This window comes from Chlamydotis macqueenii, chromosome 11, assembly GCF_036417535.1.
Source record: "Chlamydotis macqueenii isolate bChlMac1 chromosome 11, bChlMac1.mat, whole genome shotgun sequence".
Lineage (NCBI taxonomy): Eukaryota > Metazoa > Chordata > Aves > Otidiformes > Otididae > Chlamydotis > Chlamydotis macqueenii.
The window spans coordinates 18,609,003-18,620,243 of record NC_141566.1 but is presented as its reverse complement, the minus strand read 5'-3'; the positions used below and the strand labels follow the sequence as shown (position 1 = coordinate 18,620,243).

The 11,241-nt window shown below is 42.7% G+C and overlaps 1 protein-coding gene across 2 annotated transcripts in view; it reads left to right on the top strand.

The window, feature by feature from the left end:
- The first annotated feature begins 997 nt into the window (after positions 1-997).
- The window catches only part of PCDH11X (protocadherin 11 X-linked), a 495,288-nt gene continuing 485,044 nt past the window's right edge, over positions 998-11,241 (top strand). For both annotated transcript variants that reach the window (XM_086756657.1, XM_086756659.1), the window contains exon 1: positions 998-1,138. The gene's annotated coding sequence lies outside the window, so the exon portion shown is untranslated. The remainder of the gene's footprint in view (positions 1,139-11,241) is intronic.

Genomic DNA, 11,241 nt, shown 5'->3' with positions numbered 1-11,241 from the left:
CTCTCCCAGCCGGGGCCGGGCCGAGGCGCCAGAGGGGGCTCCTCCATCTCCCCCCGCTACCCGTCCCCGGCCCCAGCGCGGCGCTGCTGCAGGCGGGGAGCCGGCGGCGCGGGGCTGCCCGGCCACCCCGAACTGGCAGCGCTGCGCCCCGCTCCGGCCCCGAGCACCGCTCCTCCCCGGCCCCGGGCAGGGAGAGCAAGGCGAGGGGGGAGCGCGGGGAGCCGCCCGCCGGGCTTGCGCTGCGGGGCGGGGGGGCGCCGGCGGGGTCTGGGGCCGCCCCCCGGCGAGGCGGCGGGAGCGGGCACGCCGCGGCTGCCGGGGGATTCTCCGTGAGGAGAAGGCAGGGCGGCTGCGGGAGGGGGAACCCCCCTCGGCCCGGCTATTCGCATCCCCGGTGTCGCTCCTCCTCCTGGCGGTGATGTCAGCCGCGGGGAGGGCCGGCTGGCAGCGGCAGAGCGGGGCGCGGGCGGCCGCGGCAGAGCCCAGCCGGAGCCGCCGCCGCCGCCGTCGCCGGGACAGCGCGGGCTTGGGGCGCCGCCGGCAGCGCGGCCCCAGGGGCGCCGGAGCGGCCGCGCCGGGCCAGCAGCCAGGCGGCCCCGGCGGGAGGCGGGTGGGCGCCCAGCGGCGGCGGCTTCTCCCCGCGGAGGAGGGGACCCGCGCTCCGCTCCCCGCAGCCGCCCGGCGAGGGGAGGGCGCGGGGGCCGCACGGCGGAGCGGCGCCGAGTTCAGAGTCTCTCCGCGCAACTTCGGTTACGCGGCCGGACCGCTGCGGACTGCGGGGCTTCCAGGGCGCGACTGCCCTTTCGTCGTTTCGCAGCGGCAAAAGCCAATAATTAACTAAACCCAACAGAAATAAAACAAACTCAGGCTTACCCAAAAGTTAGGATGTCTTTTTTTTTTTCTTTTTTTTTTTTTTTCCCCCTTTCTTTTACAATTTTATTCCCTATGTGGAAGTCGCTGATGAAGCGTGCTCGGCACACTGCATGGGAAGAAGCGGCTTGTGTTTTGGATCGAGGATTTGCTGTTGCGAAGCGGTCTAACTTCCATGCAGCGGGGCAGCCTTCGCTACTCTAAATGCCTCGATGCTGTGCTGAGGAGCCCGAGTAGATTGACATCTTGTGCAGAGAAGGCACTGAAGGTAAGAAGGGGGCTCGGGGAAAAGGGGGACTGTAATATCCTTTTCTGTGGTAGCGTTTGTCCAGCATCCCCCTTTCAGCAGAGCATCAGCAGTTCAGAACAGTATTGACAGGATGGAACTGATCGAGTAAAATGAAAGTCTGCTCCTGTGAAAAGTGCAGGGAGCTCACAAGTGCCTGCAAAAGCTGTATTTCTTGTTAGTCTGATACCACAGGGCGTTTGTGATCTATGCTCACGGCGCGGGCAGTGAGCTAACTCACACAGCTCAGGAATGAGGATCTACAGACTCGGTCTCTGACGGGCAGTTTGCGTTGGCTGCTGCATTTTGTTGAATGTGTACCCCCCACTACCTCCCTGGAGCATCCCATCATCCCGTCTGATTTGGTGGTTTTTTGCAGATATAGTGCCTAGTATTAATGAGAGAGGGAGAGGGATGGGAAAAAAAAAACCAACCCATATGGAACATTTTATTGATGTGATCATAATCCTGTAATGGAGATTGCATTAAATGAGGATTGCATCAAAATGCCTAGCTGCTGTGGAGAGACGAGAAAGCAAAAACTATGCTGGATTGTAAATGAAGTTCTTTGATTGAAGGATTTTCTTCAACCATGAAGGGATGTCTGTAAGCTTAAAGTTGCTGTATTTGTGGAGTACTGGAACGGGATAAAAACCAGATGAAGCTGAAATACATTTTAATTTACTCAGGCTCTGGATACAGTTAGAATTGGTTACAGGCATTGCAGTGATGTCCAGTGAATGCTTGGTTTCAGCTATGGAGACCACAGAAAGGCAAGGAGAGAGGAGAACCCTGAAAGGCAAGGAGGGAATGTTACCGGTTGGGGAAGAGAAGGGTGGTTCATGTGTGACTTTTGCCATAACAGCACAAAGCTTACAGCCTGCTGGTTACAAGGAGAAACCTTGTAGGCGATTGGGAAGGCAGAGGATTTATCTCACTCTCCTTTTGCAGCCTTGGCGCGGTTGCCTGTAAGAAGTAGCTGTGAGGTGTTTGTCAAGAGGCAAACAGGGACTTCTTTGCCCCTCTCGGACACTGAAAGAAACTGTAAGCTTGAGAGAGATGGAGTCACTCATCTGATGCTGTCTTTTTGGGCTTGAGTTGATACTACATTTTGAGTGTTGCTGCTTATCTCAGCTGGCAAAGGAGGGGAGAAGATGTTTAAGTTTACTGAAGGGAGCAGAGCTGAGGACGGGAGATATTATCAACTCACCCTTGCATTCTTTTAGTGCTAAATTTTATTCTGGCATAGAGAACTGAGCCACAAAGAGCACCTTCTTCAAGCCTTACTGAAAGGAAACCTAAAGAGAACAAAAAGATAAAGCCGAAGAGAACGTGTAACTTTTTGCTTGTCAGCAGTGGAAGTAGCATTGATCTGTCACATTACACAGGTCAAAAGAGGTAAGATAGGAAAAAAGTTATTTCTGTATTTACTAACATTTCCTCACACACACACAAAGTTGGCATACAAATAAACATCACGGAGTGGGAAAGCACCATTTCTTAGAACCACCTAAGTTACAACTGGTGTGAGCAGCAGAGAAGTTCCTGTAAGACCACCCAATGGTATTTACCTGTGACTGCAAAAGAGCTGGTTAGAATCAAAATTCTATGGAATAAACCAAAACCAAAGAGCTGATGTTCTCAGAAGTAATTTGTTTTCCCATTTGAGTTGTGTGTAAAACCTGAGGTAACAGCTCCGCAGTTCACCCTCTCTCTTGCTGTACATTTGGCATAAAGCTGAGACGGAAACATTTATTTTAAATAAAATGAAGAAAAGCAGCGTAAGTGTATTGAATTCCTCTTAAGCATTTCAGTTTGGCAAAAGATGACTTCTAGTGAATTGCAAGAGATGGATTTAGACTATTCATGGCTAAGCTCCAGGGAGCTTAGTGTTAGCTCAGTAGGCAGAAGGTTCTTCCTCTAAAGAGATATCTGGAAAAGATGTGTTTACATTCCAAGCCATATTCAGTTGAGATTGTTGGTTTCCACGTTATAAAATCATTTGTTATGCTTCTTAGGGGAATGATGCTTTATCTGGAAAATAAAGCAAGTATTCCTAGCAGTGTGCTTTAATTGTACTTCTGTATGTACAAATGTTCCAGATTTTACTCTATTTTTTATGAAATAACAGCTGAGGAAAAATGTGTCTTTGGAAACCATGGTTATCCATGCAGATCTTGGTCTGTATTTTAGCTACAGAAGAACTCTGCTTCATGGCTGCATTGTTCATCCTTGCAGCATTTCTTTAAATGTGAGCCTTGCTATAGTTAAAGGATAATTTATATTCAGTGTAGTACTGTCTGCTCAGTGGAATTGGCTTTATACATCACAGTCTCTGCAAAAAAGGAGATCAAAGATCCGAACCTGTGGTCCTGGATTGCATTTGTATTCTACATGGATTTGAGTTATCTTATGCTGGAGCCATTCACACTCCCACAGTTAAGAATAAGTCAGTCTTTCCATTAAAACGTTCATTTGCTTAGTAATTTAACAGCTAGTTTTAAAGACGGGCTCTCAGCTTAAGTTAAACACATTCATATAGCAAACCAAAGGATCTCCTCAGCAATTAAATATAATAACAACTGGCATTTGCCAGCAGAGCACTCTTAAGTTGAATTTATGGAAGGCTTAGTAGAAAATAACGCCTGCCTGAAAAATTTAGAGATGAAAAGGAAAAAAAAAAACCCTTTCAGATTTGGAAAGCCCCTTGGGGATCCAGGGGAGTGTTTACAGGTGGAGTTTAAAGGGGCCTGTGATTGTTTGGCAGGCAGTAGGACTCTTCTTAAAGGAGAACTGCACTGGCTCACATCAGGAATTACTCAGGTCTCGGTTTAATGGTTCATGTTTAGATTGTATGAGAATAAATGCCTTTGGCATTGCTCCAGTGAGTTCTTTTGAGGGTTAAGTTACAAGAACAACAAACCCCCAAACCTTGTATCTTAACCAGTGAAGCTATCCTTTCAATGAGCTAAAAAGAACTACACACTGTTTAATAATGTTGGCTGTCTGACACAGCTGTGCAAAGCATTTGGGGGATGCTGCTAAGGCACACTTGCCAGGCAGCCCACCTGAGAACAGCCGTGGTGGTAACCACGCCTTCCAGCACGGGGACAGCCGGTGGGACTGATGGCCAGTTCCCTCTGAAACAGAACCCCTTCTTCTAAAGCATCTCAAAAGCATCCCCAAATCTTTTACAAATGCCTGTCTCAGTGAGATAGGCTTGATCTGTGCAGACAAAGTATGTGAACGCTTGTAATAACGTGGTGCGTATTTCAGGTTAGGAGTTACCAGACTAGAATTAAAAACGCACGTAGGTTCAATGTTACGGTTGCACGTGCTATGTAGGAGCTGTGTTCAAGCAGTAGGTTCAAGAGGCAGCTTGTCGTATTCCAGGTATTTCTTACTGGATTAAAAAAATGAGTATTGTTTGCATGAAAGTTTTGTCATACAAATACAAATTAACAAGAGAGATTAATAGTTTTCTGTCCCAGTTACCTCCTTCTGCAATGAGATCACTGTCAGGAAATTTGCACCAGTTCTCTTTCTTCACTGCGATGCAGTAGTGGTGACCATCTTCCTTAGGTCTTCTGAAAATTCTTGCTCCCTGCCAATACACAGGCAGGTAATACGTGGCAGGAAATTTAGGGTGGAAATGGAAATCTGATTATCCCTTAAGATCCGTGGGGAGATTCCCGTTCTTACTATCCAAAGTAAAGAAAATGGGTTTAAAACAGTCTTTTTCAGTCTCTGAATTAGCTGAGTGACTTTCCAGGAAGCATAAAAGCTTATATAGGTTTTGCACATTTAAAAGCTCCACTGCAAGAGGAGTTTAAACTGTCTTTAAATTTGTTTTAAGGTGTTATATTGTGAGTAAGGGTGAGATTAGTGGAAAATACATCTTGAGTGATAATAACAGTATTTACCACCTCTGGCACAAGTGAGTGAAAGTTATATATATGATTTTTAATTAAAAAAAAAACTTTTTAGAAAAAAATTCCTGTTTCCAAATAAGGAAAATGAGTAACGCTCTCAGTCACGGAGTAAGATTGCATATTTGAACGAAAAAAACCCCACCGAACCCACCTCTTGCACAGGAGGTTTCATGAAGGTCAAGGGAAAGTTAATGTAAAAATTAGAATACAGACAGAAAAGACTGTGGAATTTAGTCTGTGGATACAATCAACTCCTGTCAGTTTTGACAGTAAATAACAAACTGTATCGTAATTAAGCACTCTTTTTATTTGAAGTCTTTTGTCATTGCCTTTAATAAATATCCTATTAAGAATTACTTTATTTCAGATACACTTAGAAAATACATGTTTTCTCACAGATTACGTAACATGTCACCTTCTTGACCCAACATGGCCTGAGCCAAAGCTTCCTGCAGCCTGTGAAAAAATGCCTTTCAGAACAGGGCTTTCAGTAATTGCTTCTTGCATTCCGGAACGTGCACACTTTAACTTCTGCCGCTTGTTTAGGAGTTCAGCGTGTTACTGTGGCGTGGAAGGCATTGCTGTGGAGGAGTTTTGCTTGCAAGGATGGCAGAACTGAGCCTGTTTAACTCACTTCTAACTGCTTTACTGACTTCTCAGGGAAGTTCTTTTTAAATGACTGCTGTTTTCTTTCACTGAAGTTGGAATAGACTCTGCAAGGATTATGTAAGTTCAAGAGAACCTACACAACCAGATCAGCAGAGAGCCAAGTACGTTCTGAGAGACAGATGAACGTTGAAATTGTTGGAGACCTCCAAATTCAGTAGTGAAATTATAAACAGAGGTGGCTCACTGTATTTAAAACCGATCACTGGGGGGTTTAAAATGGCATTTCACTGTGCTAAGAAACTTTGCCGGCTTCATTTCCTGCCAGGGGAACATCTTGCGTTGTGTACTACTTTGATTTGATATGGTTGGTTTGGGGATGACTTTCTTCCTCCAAGCTGGTCTAGAAATAAGATGTCACTGGTGATGTAGTCTGTTTGTATATCAGTGTTTATCTGACATCCTTAAGGACATCGTTTTACTTTTTTGTAATAATTTCATTAGTAATTATGTATGCTTTATGCTGCCTACTGAAGTAGCAGGAAATACATGCTAAAGGGAAAAAAAAATCCAAGTAAAAGTTTGGAGCGCTTTGGGCACAGCATATTTCCTTTAACCAACTACATCATCGTCATTATTATGGCTCTGTGCTATGTTGTTACATAAATAAATGTGTGTGTCTGGGAATCTATCATCTACTGGGTCTGTGATCACTCAGGCGGGCACACTAAAGCCACACGCAGTCTCACTTCCAGCTTTAGTCCCCAGCACACTTGCCCACCAAAAGAAAAGGGAAAAATATTTGAGGGATGACAGAACTGCAGGTTCCATGAAGATGCAGCATAGGGAACAGCTATGAAAAAGTCCACTGCCTGCCTTTACCCTGTAATGCTGATTTCATTACGAGGTCACATTTTTTTATAATCCTCCTGAGAAAGGAAGTTTCATGACTTTGGGGAGGAACGGAGTTTTGTGTCTGCTAACGGAAGTCATGGTTTAAACCCGTGTTTAGTCATTTATGTAGGTTTTGTGATTGCTTTTGTTATTTAAAAATATGTATGTTCCTGTCTTTTGACAAACAAGTATGAAACAGGCACACAGTTACCTGGATCATGCTTTTACTTAGTAGTTTTCTTCCTGAAATGAAGCGTAGCTTCAGTAGAATGCATTATGTCAAGGTGCAGGCTGGAGTCACAAATTGAAAACAGATTTTCTTAGGACTTGTAGGATGAAAGTCCCAGACTTGACTTGTCCATGTTAAATAGCCAAGCAGTGTGCCATAGCGTTCCCTAAAGAAAAGTGCAGAGGAAGTCCAGTGCTTTGGAATTTCATTAAATGGTGACTTAAGAGGAACTGTAATGTGCACATGTAACTCTGGACTCAAATAATTTGTGACCTCACTGTAGGAGTTTGTTCAGACTACAGTTGCTGCCAGTAATTTCTAAATATATGCAAGATATAAGGCATGAAACTAAAGCTATCATTAAGTGGAGTAATGGCTTTACTTTGTCAGTCATTTAATTGACCCTTGGAAAATGTACGTGGCAGTGTGTTGTATATTCAGATCTAGATTACAAGGGCACACAGTAATAATTTTGGGGATGAAAATTGGAAATGAAATGCATAAAATTCATTTTCTGTTCATCTCCCTGCCTGGCCCGCGTGTGAGACTTTACCAGAATCAATGGATTCCAGCTAAGGGTTTCGTAACAGTTTCCTACAATCGGGACTCCACTGCAGGAGACCAGTTAAGTGCTTGCCAGACAACTGTATGTTAACGTCTAGTTACCAGAGAGTTCTTTTTAAAATTCACGTTCAGGAGAGCTGTAATTTTATGACTTCCTAAAGAAAGCTGGATATAAAGTAAGTCACGGGTTTTGTCATCTTAGATCATTTGTTATCGTTTTCTAAGATTATTAAGAATGGCCTTTTCCTTTGGCCAAACAGCAGCTGAAGTCACAAGTACTTTCACCATAAATTTGAGGGAAAAAAATCACAAATGTGTGCATGTATAATTGTTTATGGCACTGGTTAAATCTGAGGAATGAAAGTTATAGGCGGGTCCTTAGATACTGGAAAATAAGTGCATTTTAATTGTATATAATCAACCTGGAATAATGATGACTACAAAACTGAACTATCCTAACATTTAGAGTATTCACATATTATTCCCCCGCCCTCTTGTTTTTCATATATAAGCTCTTTAAAAAGACAATAAACTTGGAGAACACCATACACCATGCTTTCTTAATAAAAAAAAATCTTTAAAATGCCTCTTCAAAAGGCTACAGAATTGTTGGCTAGCAGTTATATGAATTTTTTTTTTGACAATATGTTCAGTCAAATTTGAGTTAGCTTTTATCTTTCACAGTTTAGCTTCATCTACGTATACAAATAGTATATTTTCAAGAACTGCTCTGAAAGTACCCTAAAGCATAATACAAGTATGTTTGAGACGAGTTCATAGAACATTAACTCAAGGTGTTTCAAGCTACAAAGGGGGAGGGGGGGAAGACATTCAGCATATCAGGGGAAAAAAAAAAAAAGTTGGTCACTTTTAAAAAATGAATCAGAAAGCAAAGACATTAATAGTCTGTGTCAGGAATGCACCACTGGTGTGCGTGGTCAGAAGCTGTTGTTTTCCGAGCTGAAGAAGGTTAGGATGTGTCAAACACTGGTAGCCCTGTGATGAGAAATGACGCAGTCCTGTCTTCTGGCTGAAGTACTGTGTCAGTGCTGAGCCAGGAGCATCGCAGAGCAATGTGAAGCTTGTGTGCTAAAGGGAGAGAGATTCTTGGTGACCAAATGACTCTCTGCAGAGTTTGGGTGTTGCCTGTGCTGCTTTTGAATGTTTTAATGGAAGCGCTTAAAAATTCCTGCTTTCTTCTCCTGTCCCTGAAAACAAAAGAAAATTGAATTTACATGGTGCCCACTCTTCTCACTTTTTAAATTTGACTGACTTGCTCACTAGAGCATAGTTTTATAGAGTGGAAGGATATTTTCTAAAGAAATAGAAATGCCATTTGAACATGCGGGGGAAAGCTTGTCAATAACCCCTGCCAGCTTTTTACAACGAGGAAACAAGCACAAAGTAAGAAAGAATGCATCTTCCTCTTCAACGATACAGAAACTCATGTTCTTTAGATTATTTGAAAACAATGTGGTTTTGAATTAACTTTGTTAATTGAAGTTGAAAAGCAGTAAACTAATCATTTTTATCATGAAACTGAGGCAGGACTGATACTTTCAAAAGAACTTCCATAGTTGGGGTACGAGTCCCATTTTCAAAATGAGTCGGACTCTGAAGGAGATGAGAGCTTGTCTGCTTTTAGAAATCTTTTACGGGATTTTTAAAACAGTACAATTTTTGTTAAAGACTAGTTAGAATAACAGTTTGTACCTCATCCAAGTTTTCTAACATTTCTTTGAATATCAGGGACATTTAGACTAGTCACAGTTTGCTGCTTTTCAACTTCAATTTTGTTATGGCTCCCCTCAATGTCAACACTTGTATTTTTGTTCTACTGCACTTAACAAAAACGAGTATTAAAAAAATAATGTCTGAATGAAAAATAGTGCAAAATCAGTCTGTAGAAAATGTGTACAGTTTCAGTTCCTTATATGTAATTAATTTTGGCAGGAACGGTACTTGTAGGTTTTATTGTATTATAAATGCTAAAAAAGCTTGAAAGAAATCACTGGAAAAAGGCTTACAGGAGGTGATTTAGATGAGGCTGGCAGGTACGGCTACTGCAAGATTAACTGAATTCTGAAAATCCAGTCACTTCAGAGTATTGCATCTATGTGTTCATTTAGTCATCGCTGAAGCAAAAGTCATCTCTCTGCTGATCTGCTGAACTGCGAGACAGTGGCTGATGGAGATATTAATCAACGAACAGAAACTACTTTCTGAAAAATTTGGGATGCTTCAGTGATTAAAGTGATAACTTGCTACCTATGTGGTTATATGTATATATAATAAATAATGGAACACTGTGCCATTACAAATATGTCTGATGGGGAAGACAGATGAAGTGTAGGGAATCTATAAGGGACAGTGAAGTTGAAATGATGAAATTTCAAAATACTCTTGGAGACAGCTTCACAAAGTTACTATGGTATTAAAATACCTGTTGATGAGCCTCACAAAAATTAGATAGGCTCAGACATTTCTTAGTCTGATCGCATTTTTAATAGACTATTTTGTGAAGAACAGATTAAGGATGCCATCCCTCATTTTGTGAACTACCGTTATGGCAGATTTTCCTCCCTTCCTTTTCTTTTAATACATATGGCTTTGGTTGACGTAGCTCTTACAAACTCAGCCGTAACTGTTTTGGAGGGAGAAACATGTCAAATCCTTTCTGGGCTGGCAACAGCTAATTTCTTTCTCAGGTTTTTGAGATCCTACTCAGTTTTATAAAGGACCCTGTAATGGGAGCCATAATTGTAGTTTCCCGTTTCTGTCAATATGAAGAGTTGCTGGATATCCTTGACATCAGCATGATTTTAGGCTGGGTTACGCGTGCTAATTTGCACTAGATCCTTTGCCATTTTCTATTTACCCAAACCTGAACTGCGTATTCATCTGAGTTTCCTAGTGATAAAAAGTGTGAATTATTTGAAGCTGCAAGCACATAAGATAATCTTGGTGGAAAACCAAAATAAATACTTGAAGCGGTCTCTTCTTTTTGCATACTGAAAAATGTTGACCTAATTTTCAGAAGAATCCTTGGAAATTTTCAAAGCTTCATCCAAGGCAACCTAATGTAACTTAGAAGCTCAGAGGCAGGTTTGGCTAGACAGCATCTCCAGATGCGTCTTCCAGCCTGAACTGGTTCTATGAAAAGACACTGACGCGTCTATACAGGTCACACATTTTCACCTTATCTTAATTGTGATTTTTTGCTCAAATTCAGGAGCTTGCTATGTCCTTGCTGTTCTGGTTGTTCAAGGAGTAATGAAGAAGTCAGGAACAGGACAGGAAGAGAAACCTACTACTGAAGAGAAGAGAGCTGTTATTTTTGTTCTTGCATTTGGATCTCAACATTGTTTGCTATTCCTGTCTCAGCGTGTGCTATTTGGTGTAATTTTTGGAGGCCTCCCTGAACTGAGGTTACATAGACAGGCTGCCACTTCAACAAATCGTCTATTCGCTGTCTTTCTGCAGTGCTGTTCACAACACAGTTTGAAGTACTGCTTTTGATCTGTGAAACACTTTTTACTTCCCTTTCTCTTTCTGAGGAAGACCTGCTCTACGTTTTTGTTCTTCTGTAAAAACCAACTGGAAAGCAGAAGCCTCAGCTTCATAAACTGAGCCGAGGGCAAGAAAACCTGAGACTGAATCTCTTCCCTTAGCCCTGCCAGACCTGAGTTAGCTGACATTCAGAGCTGTAAGACAAACCTGTTAATTCAGTTTTCCTGAGGGTTTTCTGGAGTGGACACATTAGATGGAGTGTAATTTTGTTTGTATTTGTGAGGAGTGTTCTGCTGACGCCTCATGTTGATGGTTTACTGCTCTTTACAAGAGTGTCTGGGGTTGATTGA